Source organism: Phaethon aethereus (genome assembly GCF_964289735.1).
Source record: "Phaethon aethereus genome assembly, chromosome: 1".
Taxonomy (NCBI): Eukaryota; Metazoa; Chordata; class Aves; order Phaethontiformes; family Phaethontidae; genus Phaethon; species Phaethon aethereus.
Window position 1 is genome coordinate 130,540,055 of NC_138575.1, and position 17,679 is coordinate 130,557,733.

Below are 17,679 nucleotides of genomic sequence, written 5' to 3' on the forward strand. Positions count from 1 at the left end.
TGGCAGTCAGGTAAACTCCCTGCTGACTGCAAAGAGGGGAACATTGTCCTCATTTTTAAAAAAGGTCGCAAGGAGGACCCTGGGAACTACTGACCTGTCAGCCTCACCACCGTGCCTGGGAAGATCATGGAACAGATCTTCCCAAAAGCTGTGCTGAGGCACAAGGAGGGCAGGGAGGTGATTTGAGACATCCAGCATGGCTTCACCAAGGGCAAGTCCTGCCTGGACAACCTAGCAACCTTCTATGATGGAGTGACCGCATCAGTGGACAAGGGAAGAGCTACCAATGTCATCTATCTGTACTTCTGTACAGTCTTTAACATGTTCCCCACCATGGTCTCAATTGGAGGAATATGGATTTGATGGGTGGACTGTTGGGTGGATGAGGAATAGGTTAGATGGTCACATCCAGAGGGTATGGTCAACGGCTCAATGTCCAGATGGAGATCGGTGGTGAGTGGTGTCCCCCAGGGGTCTGTACTGGGACCAGTACTTTTTAATATCTTCATCAATGACATAGTCGGATTGAGTGCATCCTTAACAAGTTTGCAGATGACAGCAAGCTGACTGGTGCGGTTGACATGCCTGAGGGGTGGGAAGCCATCCAGAGGGACCTGGATGAGCTTGAGGAATGGGTCCGTGTGAAGGTTATGAGGTTCAACAAGGCCAAGTGCAGGGTCCTGCAGCTGGGTTGGGGAAACCCCCAGTATCAATACAGGCTGGGGGATGAAGGGATTGAGAGCAGCCCTGTCTAGAAGGACTTGAGGGTACTGGTGGATTAAAAGCTGGGCATGAGCCAGCCATGTGCGCTCACAGCCCAGAAGGCCAGCCACATCCTGGGCTGTATCAGAAGCGTGGCCAGCAGGTTGAGGGAGGTGATTCTGGCCCTCTACTCCGCTCTGGTGAGACCCCACCTGGAGTCCTTTGTCCAGCTCTGGACCTCTCTGCACAGGAAAGACAAGGATGTGTTGGAGCAGGTCCAGAGGAGGCCAGAGGAATGATCAGAGGGACGGAACACCTTTCCTATGAGGACAGGCTGAGAGAGTTGGGATTGTTCAGCCTGGAGAAGAGAAGGCTCCAGGAGACCTTACTGCAGACTTTACAAGTACTTAAGGGGGGCCTATAGGAAAGATGGGGACAGAGTTTTTAGCAGAGCTTGTTTTGATAGGACAGGGGTAATGGTTTTAAAATAAAAGAGGATGGATTCAGACTAGATATAAGGAAAACATTTTTCATAATGAGGGTGGTGAAACACTGGCACAGGTTGCCCACAGAGGAAGTAGATGCCCCATCCCTGGAAACATTCAAGGTCAGGTTGGATGGGGCTCTGAGCAACGTGATCTACTTGAAGATGTCCCTGCTCATTGCAGGGGGGTTGGACTAGATGGTCCAACTAGATAGGACCTTTATAAGTCCTTCCAACCCAAACTGTTCTGTGATTCTATGATTCTTCTGAGATACTCACTGCGTTTCCGGAGAAGTCTTGCAAATATGCCTTAGTAATTTGCAAATTTATCTGAAGGAATGAATCTCAAACAGTATGACCTTGAACATGTGCATCTCTGAGTAACATCACTTAAATCACAGCTGCAGTCACTCATAAAGAAAAGTGAATGTTAAACTTTTTCAGGAGTTTTTTTGGGGGTTGTGGTTTGGGTTTTTTTTACCTGTGTGTAAAAATGTTGCTCTATAACAGCTCTAAGTTTTTTTTTTCATCTTAATCATATTAAATGATGAGATATATGCAGTAAAACTGAATGGCCAATTAATTTCATGGGAGAGTAGAAATTGATTCTTAGAAGTGTTTTAGGTATATTACCTTTGAAGGCAACTTTTTGGAAACAGAGATATCTGTTGCTCAGATAAGTGATGATTAAGATTTCCTGCTGTGAGCATGCATTCTTTGCTAGACTCAGTAAGAAGGGTTGTTGCATTATGTTATTCTGCATGCTTACTAACCATTAAGAAATAAGCGTTAGCTTATACTCATATATCATCTTTGGTTTCTCTTAAAAAATCTCATCTCTTGTACTGGCCATTGTTGGTGTAAAAAACCCTGCAAAATTAGGTACATGCTATCACCCAGGGTTTGAAACCTGTATTACTTTCTTTTAAGCTGTTTAAGTTCTCAGTAATGAGGCCAGCTCTCCTCATACAGGGTTTTGCAAACTGCTGCAGCTGTGTGTCAAGACTTTGAGACAAAGTTGTTTTTTCATATAAGAAATCTACATGACTGCATCAGAACCTCCAAGAAAAGACCGGTTAATTCATTGAGAAAGAAAGAGAGAAAAAGAGAGAGAGAGGGAAGGAAGGAAGGAAGGAAGGAAGGAAGGAAGGAAGGAAGGAAGGAAGGAAGGAAGGAAGGAAGGAAGGAAGGAAGGAAGGAAGGAAGGAAGGAAGGAAGGAAGGAAGGAAGGAAGGAAGGAAGGAAGGAAGGAAGGAAGGAAGGAAGGAAGGAAGGAAGGAAGGAAGGAAGGAAGGAAGGAAGGAAGGAAGGAAGGAAGGAAGGAAGGAAGGAAGGAAGGAAGGAAGGAAGGAAGGAAGGAAGGAAGGAAGGAAGGAAGGAAGGAAGGAAGGAAGGAAGGAGCTCCTCTACCTTTTTTCCTTTATAACTTTTGGGAAAAGAAAAATGTGGAGGAGTTAATAATAGTAGTTATATATGGAAGACAGAGAGGAGAGTAGTGCATCACCCTCAATGCAGATGAATCAGAAAATATCATGATACCCATTAGTTTAGATGCACTAGAAAAAATGTGATTTCAGGTTCTCTGGAGTACTTCACCAGAAGGAAATCAGAATTTCTAGGTACATGAAGGGTTATTAATTAGTGTTAAACATAGTAATTCATTTAAAAAAAAACAAAACTAAAACAACAAATCACACATGATCAGGTCCAACCATCACCATACCCATCACTTTTTGCAAGTATCTATTCATATTTGCATTTCTTTTCACTGTGAGCAGATCCTTCAGAAGGGAACTTTTTACCTGGCAAACCAGTAGCCCCAGCTGTCTGCTACATTTGTGTGACAGATGTTTCTTCTGCTAGCAAATTGTATCCAACACACAAAACACTTCAAAGTTATCAGAGTTGAGTATGTAAGTATTGATACTTGATTTCTGGGAGTGGGACTATAATGTTTAGAAATGAGTACTGTGATGTCACATTTTAAAGAAGCTCAGTTTCTACCCAGTTTGCTCTACAGAGACATGGACATGTAACATAACATGAAGAGGAGTCTTAGAGCTCAAACACTGAAATAGAAGGCTATTATTTTGCTTTATCTCTCTCTTCTTCTCTCTTCAGCAAACAGTATGTGTCTAACAAGAGTGTATTGTTACTACTCATGAAATGTCTGTTCATGTGAAATGCTGGAAAACATTTATGCAAAATTATATTTAAAAAGAAAACAACAAACAGCCCAAACCAAAAACATCCAAGGACATTAACTTCTAGCAAGAGAAGACTGACTGACTGGCATGCTACCATACTGAATACCAAACTATTCCCATAAATAATCATACTTGTTTTCTATTCCCTCACTAAAATATGTTAATCTGATCAGAAAGAAAGAAAAATAACTATGGTACTTAGACTTTCTTATCGTGCATCCTGACATAAAAGCACTAATGCTGATTGCAAAAAAGGACACCAAGAAATGAGGTGCTGGAATATCGCACTCCCAGGGCCTGGCATTCAGGGGATATTATTGACAAGCTTATGGGCTCTCACAACTGTGGGAAGTATTAGGTGCCTCAGAAAAGTGAAAGGAAAAAAATCACTGAAGATAGCCAGTAGAAAGCCCTTCGCACTTAATCCTATATCTATGCAAGTTCCTACCTCCTCTTTTGGGTAGACTCCCACAATAGCATTGCTAAGCAGTTGTGTTGGAGACTGGAATAAGAAAAAGCAAGCAACAGTGGCATCCATATCCACCTGCCTGGTAAGACCTAACAGGTGGTAAATCTGAAACTCCTCCAAAATGGATTGATATGACAGTCTACTATAGAAAACTATCATCTGCCTATGGTGCAATTTGTCCCAGAAAAATTTATCCCTGTCTCTCTAAATTATAATGGAGCCTAGAGAAACTAACCTCTTAATTTAGATGCTTTGGTTAGGGCACTTGAGTTAGGGGTGCAGAACACAGTCTGTAGCTCAATGTTTTCTGGACTGTGATGGAAGAATTTAGACGTCATTTGTATTTAGCATTGTTTTTGAACAACAGTGTCAGATTTAGACAAATGACATCTGCTTAAGTCTTGTTTAAGGCAAGTTGCAAACCTGCAGCATTATTAGGAAAAATGGACATGATTTTATTTTATTTTTCACATGCTTCTGTTTTTCTCAGAGGTGGAACACTCACAACAGTTTCTCTGCCTGCCGAATGTAAAGGTTGGATTTTGTTCCCTGTTACTACTGTTTAGAAAAATTTTCTAGATTTTTCTCATACACAACACTTTCAATAGTCTTTTTTGAGATAACGAAAAATGTATATGTAATTACTTTTACTGAAATTAATTATAATTATAATCCAATTTTTTAATTGAAAGAAATATTACAGGATCAGTTCAAGAACTAGTATCTTTCACTGATAGAGAAATCATATCTTTAGATATATTTGCCAGTATTATATATGGTTGCCTAAAACCATGCTGGTTGTGTGCACTAGCTGTCATATAGTTTGGAAAGTAAACACTCGCAGGCCTGTCTAGTTCTTGCCATGAAAGTGGCTGGGGGGCTGGGGTTTGAGAAATACAAGTTAAGGAGTCCTGGTAAGATACTTTATGAATAACGTACGATAAATACCCAATGAACAGAAAGACTCCTGTGCTGTTATCCTGTTAACAGAACAGATATTTCTGAGGATCTGTGTTCTTTCTTAGTAATGTTAGTCCCACTGTCCCTATCCAAATCAATCTGTTTTTTCATTGAGTACTTTTATGTATATTTTCCTTGCATATATAAGATATAAATTCAAATATAGGAAGCTAAGTGATATTAAGAATATTTTAAGGAAAATAAAAAGATATAAGGAAGTTGGTCAAATCCAGTCCTTACAGAAAACTCATAGACCTATGCAGTGTGACAGCTGTCAGTTCAAAAGAGTTATTATTACTACTCTGTCACCATTTTATGGTGACACTAAGGAGGAGAAGACAAGGAAAAGCATCATTCCTCTAGGAGGTAAAAGTAACAGGGGAGTATTTCGGGTGGAAAAATGCAACATGCTATACACTTAATGGTAGTTCCTCATACAGCTACCTTCTTTCTAACTGTAGTAATAGAATTGATATTGTCCCAGTCAGAAGTATACAAGAAAGAAGAAAATTACTTCATATTCTCCTAAGAAGCTCAAATTTTATCCTGATCAATATATAAGGATAATGTTTTCATTTTTCCATGTTTTACTTGTAAAAATACCTTTTTATTCTGTGACAGGTGGAGAAATACTTAAGCACATAACTGTTTTGTGGGTTTGGTTAGGTTTATTTTTTTGATCTGCTTTCTTTTTTTCTTGAAGTATTTTTAATGTACCTCATAACATCTGCTGTTAGTGTTAAAGGAACATATTTTAGTTCTTTTTTTCTTATGAACAGATTTAAAAGAAATTATACTGATTGATGTTTCTGATGTTGCTTAAATCTATACAGTCCTTGCAATGCTGTTCATTTCTGTGAGTAATGTAAACTGCTTCTTGCATTGCGCATGTCAATGAAATGATCTAGCCTTGTAGAAATGTTGCCTACTTTTTTTTTAATTTGAGGAATGCTAAATTCATTAGGATTTTCACATTTACAAGCATATGATACATAAATCCCGCTTTTCCATAAACACTTAGATTGCAAATTGACAAAAAATACAATATGAAAACTCTCCTTGTAACTATATTCCTGAAATACTGCAACATCAAAGATAATACTTTCAAACAAAAGATTTTTCTTTTCTTTTGCAGAATTAATTTATTCTGCATTTATAGAGTAGTGCTCTGGGAACTGATCTTTGCTGATGTAAATCAGTGACTAAATTCCTTGATTTTCCTTACCTTGGTAGCAAAAAGATAGTGTAGACACACTTACACACACAGAGCAATTAAACAATGTCCTAATGACAATCAAATTCTTGCTGTAAGTTTGGATCTGTGGAGTTTGTTACTAAAAAGACACTGTGCCAGCACATAGGAGCATCAGCCCTTTATGTTTGACTGTGAAGATGCCTTGCCCCCGGACACTGTATATCATGTCTTGTGAGCTCTGCTGTTGTCAGGGAACATGGTACTTCTGGAAGAGTAGGTGATATTTGGCCTTCAGTCTGCAAAACCCTTTTTGAAATCAGGATTAATGACTTATTTGGGATTTCACATTCAATGCAGACTGAGAAAATGTTACAGGTTTTATCTCTGAAGTTATTAACGTTCCCTGTTGCAGTAACTAAGGGGCATAGCTACAGTATGAAGCCATTCACACCTACCTGTGCAGGCTCTGTGTGGAGGAGCTCAACAAAATTGTAACAGGCACATCTGAAGGTAGAATTTGGTACCAGTTGTGTCAGAGAATCGTCTGTAATCTTATTTTACAACAGACAGTGTAATTATTAAAACATAGACAGATCGTGCTTTGATATACTAAACAAGCTGTCTGCACTTTCTCTGAGGCACTAGACAAGTAAATGAGAAATAAAAATAGATGTTTTGAGGGGGAAGAAAAAAAGACTCAAACTCTGCCATCTTCATTCATGGCCTGATTGCTCCCCCCGACATCCCTGCCGCATTTGTGCCCCAGACTCCGCAGAAAAGCAGCTCCAGAGTCATCAGAAAAGAAGTACTTATAACAGCAGCACTACCAGCCAAACCTTTGTATTTTAAGGAAGTGATTTGTGGTTTTCTATTATAGCCCTTATGTTCTAGCATGCTTTATTTAGCCTACAAGTATGAATTACTTCAGTTGATTTAAGTTATTTTAGGATTCTAATTTATTCTAAGGTTCCTGCCATTCCTGGTTTCTTGTGGAGGGTTTTTATTTTTCAATCTATGACTTAACACTGGTGCTCAATAGGAATAGAAACAAACAATTGTGCTTCCCTTCAGATTGCAGTTTCTTCTCAATGCTAGTTATATTGCTGGGGACTGCAGAGAGTCGCTGATGTTATTGAGTATCACCTTACACATCATTAATAAAGACTGTGATCAGTCCCTGTCCTTTGCATTTTGTGCCATGTAACTATGTTGTCTTAATATGCCTTAATATATTATAAAGGTTTTTCTTTCACTTTTCAATCTATGCAAAATTACTTGTGTGCATGTGACTCTCAATTTTAAACTCATGTTCAAAGGAATATCGTATGAAGGATTTCTGAAGTACAGAAACTTCACTATTAGTGAAGTGCACTAGTGTACTAGTAGTGTGTACTAGTGCACTTCACTAGTACACTACTTCAGCTGGAATAAAATAAAATTATGTTAAAGCAGAACAGTGAAGGATCTGGCCTTACCAGGACTCTTAAGAGTAAAGCATTGTTCACTTAAGTAAGGAAGTGTGGTGCGTTGACCTTGGCTGGGTGTCAGGTGCCACCAAGTCGCTCTATCATTCCCCTCTTCAGCAGGACAGGGCAGGGAGAAAATAAGATGGAAAAAATCCTCATTTGTCAAGATAAAGGCATTTTAATAAAGCAAAAGCCAAGGCCGCATGATGAAGCAAATGAAAACAAAATATTTATTCTCTACTTCCCATCAGGAGGTGATGTCCCATCAGCCACTTCCCGGGAAGGATGGCTTCAGTACATGTAGGGGTTGCTCCAGAAGACAAACATTGTAATAACAAATGCCTCCCCTCTCCTCCTTTCTTTTAGCTTTTCTTTCTGAACAGACATCATATGGTATGGAATATCACTTTGGTCAGTTTGGGTCAGCTGTCCTGACTATGTCCCCTCCCAAGATCTTGCCCACGCCCAGCCTACTGAGTGAGGAGAGGGGAATGTTGGAGAGACAGCCTTGGTGCTGTGCCAGCACTGCCCAGCAGGAGCCAAAACACTGGTGTGTTATCAACACCTTTCTAGCTACCAATAAAAAGCACAGCACTGTGAGGGCTGCTGTGGGGAAAATTAACTCCATCTCAGACAGACACAATACAGGAATTCAGAACTGGTCCCATAGTAACTACTAAAACATCCTAAACAATTACATCATAGAATCACAGAATCACTAAGGTTGGAAAGGACCTTCAAGATCATCAAGATTTATGAATAAAGTAAATTAACATTTTGGTTATTTACATATAGCTGTTGGAAGTCCTAATACTTTTTCTGTTTCAGATTGTCTTCAGCCAGTTTTGTCCTCTTTGTTTTCAGTTGCTGGTTTTTTTCCCTCAAACACTTAGAGACCCAAATCAAGTATTGTGTTTCTTGTGTTAATACTGCCCTCCCTAATACATGTAGTCATGGGAATTAATTTCTGAAAGTATTGTTCATATGGTCACAAAGCTGGAACTGTGCTTATCATTCAAATCAATGTCATTTGTGCAGAAATTAGTATGTTCATTCAGGTTTTTATCTATCATACATAGTTCTCTTTTCATTTTTCACCCCACAACATTTCTTTCATAAAGACTGTCCCTCCATTGTGGGGACCACCTCTGATTTCTGCCCCAGCACATGTCATACCCAGACCTGTGAAGTCATTAAACTGTTGCCTGCCTTGAAATTACACCTACTCCTCCTGCCCTCCTAGTTCCTTTATGCCTGTCTGCCATGAGCTTTCAGTCTTGATCCTGGGAGACTGAAGAGTTGTTGGAGTATGTGCTCCAATTTAAGATCTGACAAGATCCTGTGGGTTTGTCCACCTTTTAATTATTCCTTGTTCCTGATGGGGAGGCTGCCCCAGTTGGGCCAGTTGTAGCTCTTGAAAGATTGGCTTCTATTTCACTTTTTGCCCTTTGGTATGAACTGGATGAAGTTTACAGCACTTTCTCCAACTTTTTCAAAGTTACTGTTTTAAACATTACTGCTGCCTATGCTCCTGTTTATCATTTAAAACATCTCTGGGAGAAGTTCAAAAGTTTTTCTGTAAGAGGAAACTAATCCATAATCTTTCCACTAACTGCAAAGGTCTTTCCCTTGAGAACCTAATCCCTTTCTCCAACCTATTCCTTCAGGAGGTGGGAAGCTTGCAAAGAATCAGTCCAGAAATAAGACTGGCAGTACCAAGGTCTCTATTTACCTCTTTAGGCAGTGTTCCTTAGGTTTTCTTCAGTAGGTACATGGGTATTTAGGTAATTTTTACAACAAATTGAGGAATAACTCTATTTCTGTTATCAGCAGTTGAATTAAATAGACAAAGCTGCACAAACCCTCTATAGCTTCAAAAAGTTGCTAAGTTCAAAAGATGGATAAAAAAAAAGGTTGCTTTTTGTTTAAGCAGGAATTAATATTCCCTGCAGTTTACTGCAGTGAAGATCAGACAAAAGGAATGAACAAATCACATAATGCAGTCAGGTAATCATGCTAATTTAAACTAGCTGAAAGTAGGAATAGTGTGTAGGCAAAATTAATGCTTTTGTTAGATAATGGCATAAGGACAAGTCTTTCTGTTTCTGGGAATAATTTTGGTGAGGCTCAGTTCATGACCCTAAGTCTGGAAGGACAGAGCAAGAAAAGAGAACAAATTGTCATCATGTATTTAGACAGACACCATCAGATTGACTAACAATGTACTTTTAAGTCTGTTTGTATTTGTTAGAAAAGTTAACAGCTGAATAATTAAACTATCTGCCTGACCCAGAAGAAGTAGAGTGCACTTAAAACGTAACTGGCCACAGAAATGGCTGTAACTGTATGTTGCAGTTTTAGTTTGAGATACCTTTTACCAAGAAAGGTTGGACCAGATCATTGAGGTCCCTTCCAACCTGGTGTCCTATGATTCTATGATACCTCCATAAATGCCAATGTACCAATTATAAGTACAAATACTCAACTACCTTGATAAGCCTATTAAAACTGTCCTAATAGAAGCATGAATTTAACATGAACATGAATTTAAGTCTTCAAATCATTTAAACTTTGGTCAATACATGACATACTGCTACTTCTGAAGAGCCCAGACTCCTAGCTTCTCCTGTCAACAATGGAATAGACATACCAAAGATAAGAAATCTGTTTTTTTCTGTAGGTCAGGTGGACATAAGCTATTCCTAATGTGTTACTATGAATGTGCAACATTGGTTTGCTTGCTTGCTTGTAACTTTCAATATTTTCGTGAGGTGTTATAGGCTTAAATAGTAGTAGTGATAATAACGATAATGGTGATAATGATAATGATGATAATGACAACAACAATAATAATAACAATAACAGCAATGATAATAATAATAGAGCCTCAATTTTTAAGTTTTTATTTCACTATTTAGTGGTAGAGAAAAAAGTATTTTGCCATTCTAGATAAAGTATTTTGTAGCACTATTCCACTGGTTATCTCCTGTATTATACTGTAGTGTAAACTTTTGTGGAAAGGACTGTCATTTCTTTCTGTGTTTTTATTGTGTTTGACACACTGTTTATGTCAACAGCAACTAGTAGGTGCTACCATTATGATCATAATTTTAATACTAGTTCTAAAATGAACAGAATTTTAAAAAGCACAGAACTGGAGTAAAATGTTTATATAGATACTTTCAAACTTTCTGCTAAAATTGTTAGTTCTTGATGAGCAAATTACTGAGAGGAGTTTATTGGTTTCATGCAATAAGCTTATCTAGCAACTTGCAAGGTTGACCAAATGATTTTCATGTAATACAATGTGCTACAATCTAATCCTAAAATCCTCATATGCACTCTATTTTAAAAATGGGAATGTATACCCTATTTGTTTATATCTTAAAACCAAAATAAATCAAACAGTATTTCATATTGAACACAATATCCACTTGTGGTTGTCTTCCAAAATAGATCTGTAATTTAGAGTTTAATTTAGCTTGCAGAAACTCTTTTTTTTTAATAGTGATAAAACCAGAGAATGAAGGACTGGAGGAAAGGAAATAGTCTATTTGTGTCTAGAGTTTATAAGACTGATAATTGGGGAAAAAAATAAAAAACAAATGATAAAAAGAAAATCTGTATTTTGTATGCATAAACTGAGCTTATTTAATATTATTAGTTCCAATGGTGAAAAGTTGCTCTTTTTATACTATATTTTATGAGAATGTTGTAGCAGTTCAAGCAATCAAAAGAGGGAAAAGAGAAAGAATCATTCACTGGGAATTACTGAAACATTCTTGACAACAAATCTTATAGCCTCCATGAGAAAGGGCACCAAGATAAGGAGTATCTAAATCACAGGAGTGAAGTAGAGAAATGTTTAATGCCCATTTTGCAATAAAATTATGTTACTTATTACACTCTTATCTGGTTTTATTTTGTTAGTCCAACTCAATGAACACCACAGTAAACTTCATAACAAATAAGAACAATGCCAATATATCTAGAAATGTTACATACTTAAATTGGTTATTGAGGTTACTACAGAAAATAAAAATTAGTTTCCCAAAACTTGTGGATTTAGAATTTAAGAGTCTTTCGGGTCAATCTAACATCGGGTCAACAAAAATGTTGAGAAGATATTGCCTCTGGCTAAAATTACTTCCTTATAGCATAAGACTGTGGGAGGAATCTAAGTCTGATTTTATGAAGAAGCAATTAGCAAAGGTAGGGAACTTTAAAGACTTTAAGAAGTATCTATACACATCCTTCTGTAATTTTAAAGGCTGCCTTAAAACAGTATCATTCCATCTATATCAGAAAATACATGAATATTAAAACTTACTTGGAGGGTGTTATTTTACAACGATACTTTGTATTTTAAAAGTTGGAAGTTGATATTTTATTCTGCTGCTCAGCCTGTGCAAGGTGACTTTGATAGATCTGACTTGGTTGAAAAAGTATTCATGTTCCATAAGACATTACAAAGTTATTACAGTTGCTTACTTTGTAATTTAACATTCTCTTCCAATCTCTATGTCCATTGCTCTGTTCAGAGTTAATTAGCAAAAGATTGGAATAGGGATATGCATGGAAGTTTTTATTAGAATTATGCTAAAGGTTTAGCAAATACAGTGGAGACCTCTTAAATTGCACAGTATTAGTGTACAATAAATCTGCTTCTTCATCAGGTTTTCAAATTAAAAGGTTTCATTAAGTAGAGCATTGATTAACTAGATGTTCAACTGGTAAAGAGAAGATTTGTTTCGGTGTATTATTTAAATGTGATCTGTAGTTTTGTAATAATTTTTAAGACCCTTAATCCTTAATATATTGTGTAGTAAAGTTACAAAATTCAAATAAGATAATCTTTCATTTAAATTCAAAATTTCAGAAACTTTTCTTATTATTTAAACATCATAAGCATGAACACAGGAGTTAGCATTTTTACTGCAGAAAAGTATGCTTCATAGAGTCATCTTAAAAGAGAAGAAAACCCAGCTTCTTATTCTCTACCACTTTATGAAATTATTGCTGTCATCTACCTTCTCAGTTCCTAGTCTTAAAAAGTACTAGAGAGCTTCTGATGATCTAAAACACAATACTGATTTATTGCTCTTCACCATTTGGGGCCAAATTCTCTATTCAAACCCTGTTGACTTAAAGGGCATTATAATTATCTTGAAGGTCTGGCAAACACAGTAGACACTCCTTAAATGAACATCCCTAGTGTGTTGTAGAACTACTTCTCTGTCAGGTTTTCAAATTAAGGGCTTCATTAAGTAGAGCATTGATTAACTCTATACATTCAACTGAAAGAGAACAGATCCATTTAACTGTATTACTTGAAGTTGGACTTTCCCATTTAAAGCCCCATTTTCTTTGTAAATTCTGTTGACTTAAGAGGACTTACAGGAATATTAATGACAAAGTATGTCACTTTGTGTCTGCTTTTGCAGTAAAAAGAAGACTGAAGTGGAAACTGGGAATGATAAGTGGGAATATGTGAGCCCTGCATCAGGGATCTGAGCTTTTAAAAGGCGTTGGCCATCCACTTCAGTTCTGAGCACTGTCTCTCCAACATCTCTTAGATCTTCATCACTCAGTATGTGGATTGAACTGAAGTCTAAAGCTTTGATATTACCATTGCAAGATATAAGGTGTCTCATTCCACATAAGCAAGTTGAGCCAGGAGGTAGTTTATTCTTGTCAAAAACCTCTGTCCAACTATATTTAAGACTAGAAGAACTAAGGAGGAGGATTGTGACCAAAGGGAAAAGTCCTGCTTATATATGATTTCCAGGCAATTGGTCTGTAAAATGTAATATTACCATGAGCAAGGCAAAAGTTATAACACTTTTGTTTAATTGGAAAAAAAATCCAGAAAAATATCTCACACACACGCGCGCAATTCTAGATTTTTATTATTCTAAAGAATAGAACAAAAGTCCTACTAAAAAGGAAATTGGATCCTGTCACTGGATGTTGACGTTTTTTGTGTGTGTGTCAAAAGAGTTAGTCTCCTTGACTAACAATTTATGACTAGTGCTGACTGATTATACAAGTAGTTCTGAAATGATGATTGATATAAACAGAAACATTCTGCACAGGCAGTTTCAGGCAATTGTTTGTGGAAGGTTTCTTCTGTTCACACTGGCCAAAAACACAAAATAAAAGAAAATCTTTCCTGGTGCAGGAGGCTGTCCGAGGTAGGGCGTCACTGCTCTGAGACTCATTTTCTGAGTCAGCCCTTTCAGCTAATGTCCTGTCCCATAAAACTAGATAGTCATTTATAGTGGTTGCATTTGGTTCTTTTATCAGCCAGTAAAGCATGTCTAAAGGTTTCTTTCTGTTTGTTTAAATATATTACTTATGAATCCTTGTCTATTTCTATATTCATAATACATTTATCCGATTTAAAACTTCCACAGGTCCTTCTCATATTGCTCTAAGAATTGCAAAGAAGGACTGAAATTTCCAAGATGACTAATTTTCCAGATTGAATATTGTGGTGAACACTGACCTTGTGCTTCCCTTCTTCTCTTATTTTGTTCTTGTTCTATGATCATCTTTCTATTACAGTAAGGCTGTTCTATATATTCCTATAATTGTACATCCTATAATTTTGTTTTATTGGATTCCTAGGTCACATACTCTGTATAAATATTGGCAATCTAAGAAATATATTTCAAAATCACTGTGATAAAAAGAGAAGGACAGGGAAAATATCAAAATATCATCCAGAAGACAAAGTAGGATGAAAAGTATCAAGTCTACAATTCACCATTTCTAAACTCCATAAGATAATCTATCATCCAGTAATGAATTTTTGCTCTTTTTCTAAGCTTTGAGTAAGATGGAAGCTCTTAAATCACCACGAATTAAAACTAGGAGAAAATGACACTACTGGAAGTAGTATATTGTCCTCTCCCTTTTACCTTTTTTTCCCCTACTTTCCAGCAGCATGCAACTGAAATGCATTGATTTGTGAGAATATCACAAATATGAATATTTGTGAGAACATCAAAAACTGAATGAGCCGTGTCTGGTATTGCAGTGCAAAGGCTATTTAATTCATTCTGGGCTGTTTGCAAAGCTTAATTTTGCTTCCAGATTTTATTCAAGAAAACACTCCCTGGTGAATCTGAATAATGATATGCTGTTTCCCTTTCTGCATAAGATCAAAGATCTGAGACTGGGTAAGACTTGAAGTTGATCTTGATCTGTACACTGTTCCTGTCAGTGGTCAAACATGGATGCTTAGGGAACAGCACAAGAACAGAGGAAGAACAGATATTCTAACAAGTGCATTTCAGTTGCATTTCTAAATACTTATGTTCCTTTCTCTCTTTCTCCTTTTCTCTTTTTTCTCCATTACTTTCTATTTAATCCTGGTCTCTCAGTTATATTCAGTTTCTGTCACAGTTCTTACTATAGGAAACCACTGCATAAAATGTTTAAAATTCATGGTTGACAGGAATATATTATAAAGGGCTTATGTAACTAATATAATTCTACACATGAAATCATATTCTAAATTGCATGAAATGCAGACTTGGAAATAATACCTATGTTTAAAGTTCTATAACACTTTCAGTATTAAACTTCATTTTATTTTTACCATAAACTCACCAAAATTTACCCACATTTCCTGAAATGTTCTGTATTTAGTTATTTGAAATTCATCCATCAAAACTGGTGCATTTTTTCTAAGAAAGAGATTGAAGGATTGTTTAAATTTGTTTACAATGTTTACAAAGTATTTCTGTTTAACTGTCAAATTCTAGTTTTCCTGCTTTGTGGCAATGGCTTTAAATTTGGCAGAGATTGGAGACTTTTCTGGAAGCAGTCCGAGCCTCAAAGGAGTAGGACTGTGCAAGGTGCCCAGATACAACTGTGTCTGGAGACATGGGACTATGCGGACTATGTTTTTGTACTAATGTCAATTAGGGAACACCTGCCATCATCCAGCAGATTATGTCTTTTGCTGTCCTCAATTTTTTCCTGATTTTCTCACTTTGTAAAATTTCTTTATGCATGTTTCAAAAAGCTGTAGAGGTCTGTTAAAGACTGCCAGTGAAATTCTCTGAAAATAGTGTCTGCTTTACATTGCAGAATTTGTCCAAGGACTTTGTTTCCAAATATGGATCTGGTTTTCAGATGTCATGATAGAAGTTAGCATTTGTGAAGACAACCAGGAGAGCTACTGTGTCATGATTGATCAGTGTGTCCGTGGAATGGGGAAGAAGAGAGCAGTAAACAAAGGAGAGTGATGCAGCCTGGGAAGGAAGAAGAAAACAGCTTGTCACTCAGGGAGTAAGGACTGGAGGAGAGGTAGCAAGAGAGTGTCCCATGTGTAAGGAGGCAGAGGAGAAAGCTAGAGCAGAAGGGAGTAAGTATGGGGGAGAATCAGAATGAAAAGGCTGGGAAAAGAGAAAGGGCAGGGCAAAGACGATTGGGGAGGACAAGAAGTTAAGGGACAAAATGGGGTGGATGCACCCTGGAAAGTCTATAAAAAGACTGTTGTGAAGACAAATTGATTAATGTATGATAAGTACCAGCTATTCTGGTGATGAAACCCATAAAAAATTAAGACAGATGTCAATAATCATCTTTTCAGTGCAGAGTTCAGATAGTATATGGTAAATAAACTCTAGGGACACATATTGAATGATGGGAGAAAAGAGAAATATTGAAATATTGTCTAAGGTGTAAGCATTCACCTAATGTGTCTTGAGTGAGACAGATGTCCTGTGGAAAACCTAAAGATAGTATCATAAAAATCAAAGATTGTGTCATAACGTATGCTCACAAGGGTTAGCAAATAAAGTCTGCATGGGCAATTATGGCATTTCCTAAATTTTAGTGCTTGACTTTTCAATCTTAACGTTCTTACTGGTAGTAAAATTAGAAAACAGTTAAGATGGATTAAACATAGAACTAAAGAAACCTTAGCTGCAAGTGCTTCTGCTTCCCATATGGTTTAAAGCTTTTGGTATACCTAGCTGAAACAAAAAAAGATATTGCTTTATTCGTTAGATGCAAAACACTGGTACTGTAAAAATAAGCACAACGTCAGATGTTCTACTGAAGATCTAATTAGTCTCTGAAGTTTTAAATGTCTTGCAGTGTCTCACATTTCTGTGCAGCAACTCAAGAAATAATAGCATTGCACTCAGTTTGCTTCACTGCCTTCAGAAATCTGTATTTCATGCTGCAGACTTAAACCGTCATTAATTTGCTTCACATCATATAACTGCACTTCAGGAAGAATAATACAAACTTGACCTGACATTCTTGTTCACTTTTCCAGCACCTTCCCTATTTCTAGTTTTTATAGTCCTCCAGGCTCCTGTCCTACAGAATACTCCTGGTTATACCAATTCTCCATTTCTTACAGTTTTCTGTACTGGCTTCCTTAAGTCATTTAAGTAATGGGTTTATAGGGGAAGTTAGCTAATTTCCATCTCATTCTCAGGTCCTGATTTTACCCTGTTTCCCTTCTTGAAGAAAACACACCCCTTCTTAAGAATAGCAATGAAAAATGGAGTTTCAAAGAAAACAATTTATAACAACTTCCAAGACATTATGTAAATTTATGTTATAACTAAAGAGGGAACTCAGTTTTTTTAACTGCTACAGCAGCAAAGTATAAAGTCAAAAAAGGATCTTTATATAATGTGATTTTGAAGCTTTGTAGCCTTGAACTAAGGGAAGCAACTAGATAGATTTAGAGATGAAGAACGTTTCACATTATTTTTTAAATCTCAGATAAGTCTCCAAGTTACTCCCTAAATGAGCCCATAAAACAACTTATAAACAACAAATTAATGAAACATATTTTTTCATCTATCTTTTACAGTAGTACATTTTCCAGTATGCATTATTTAATGTAGTGTGAATATTTTACCATATTTTCAAACACATCACTAAAAATTGACTTCTCTCAATAAATAACAGAACACCTTATAATTTCAATTCTTAAATGCCAAAATGCCCTTTCATCTTAGTTAAGTGAATTAAATATTCAAAAATACAACTCTGCAGTCCAGCTGTTCTTTTGTATTGCCTCCAAGAAATCTGATTCTCTAACTCCACCTATCTACTTGGTTTTAATTCTCAGTCTGCAAAAAGATACATGACTCAGAGAGGTAAGAGATGGATATATCTTTTTCATAATGAACTAGTTATTAAATTTCTATGACCTAGGA